The 1,038-nt window shown below is 34.4% G+C and overlaps 1 protein-coding gene across 4 annotated transcripts in view; it reads left to right on the forward strand.

The window, feature by feature from the left end:
* Positions 1-1,038, forward strand: part of LOC101850541 (acyl-coenzyme A thioesterase 8) — a 31,413-nt gene that overhangs the window by 29,347 nt on the left and 1,028 nt on the right. The gene's annotated exons all lie outside the window — the stretch shown is intronic.

Here is a 1,038-nt window from a genome sequence, read left to right on the forward strand (position 1 = left end):
CCCTTTTCTCCTTTTCGTCTGCTGTGGACCTTTAACCTTTCCTGCTTTGAAATATTATGGTCCCAAATAATGACTTTTCTGTGCTTCAATTCAGTTTTTGTTTAACAGCATGCAGATGGAATCAATTAATAATCTGTTTTTTCTTATTTGTTTTTTTTTCCCCTTCAAACTTTGGATATAATGCGTTTTGTCACAAAGCCTTTCTTGTACGTCAAGAGGAAATAACTGTTGAGCATTTATGTTTATGGCACAACCACTTGAGACGGGATGGATAAGTTTTTAAAAATTAAAATTTTGGTGGGAAACATTATTTGCAGATTGAAATTGTTTTCAATTGAATCTTACTAGTAATAGTAGTATATACTCACTTGAGATGTACACAGTAATATAATATGTAGATGATCTGTTCATTATTTTATTGTCTGAATACCCTGTTTTCTATTCTTCCATTTTTATAATGTGTGTTGGCTTGCTCAGTTTCATATATCCATCCCCTATCACCTTCTCCCCTCTATCCATCCTCCCTTCCCCATCCACCCCGCCCCCACATGTTGTGTTTTTTTGTCTCTGGGTACGTACCCTGACAACTGTACAGCACACACTTACTGTTGGCCAGCTGTTAAAGTTAAAATGTACTGAGCCAACAGCTTTGAAATTTTAAAAAAATGTGCAGTTTCGTAATCTGTTGTATTGTTTGCATGAGTATGAGATTTTTTTGGGTAAAAATTCAAATTCAAAATGTAAAAAAAAATGCAAGAAAAGCTGCACTAGGAGCACTTGTTAAAAGAATGAAATAGTTGTTTTTTTTCTCTCTTCTGAAAAATGTTGCTTTTGGCTTAAGACATTTTAACAACTTGCCAACAATATGTTCTCTAATACTGCATGACTACTTTCCTTGTGTTGGAAGCACGCTGACAGATGTTTTATTTGAAAGACTTTTTAAAATGATTCATAATAAAGAATATACAGGCAATAGAAAATGGTAGATTCTTGTTTATATATAGTGTGTGTCCACATGATGGTCCGTAACCCCCCCCC

Source organism: Aplysia californica, unplaced genomic scaffold (genome assembly GCF_000002075.1).
Source record: "Aplysia californica isolate F4 #8 unplaced genomic scaffold, AplCal3.0 scaffold00051, whole genome shotgun sequence".
NCBI lineage: Eukaryota > Metazoa > Mollusca > Gastropoda > Aplysiida > Aplysiidae > Aplysia > Aplysia californica.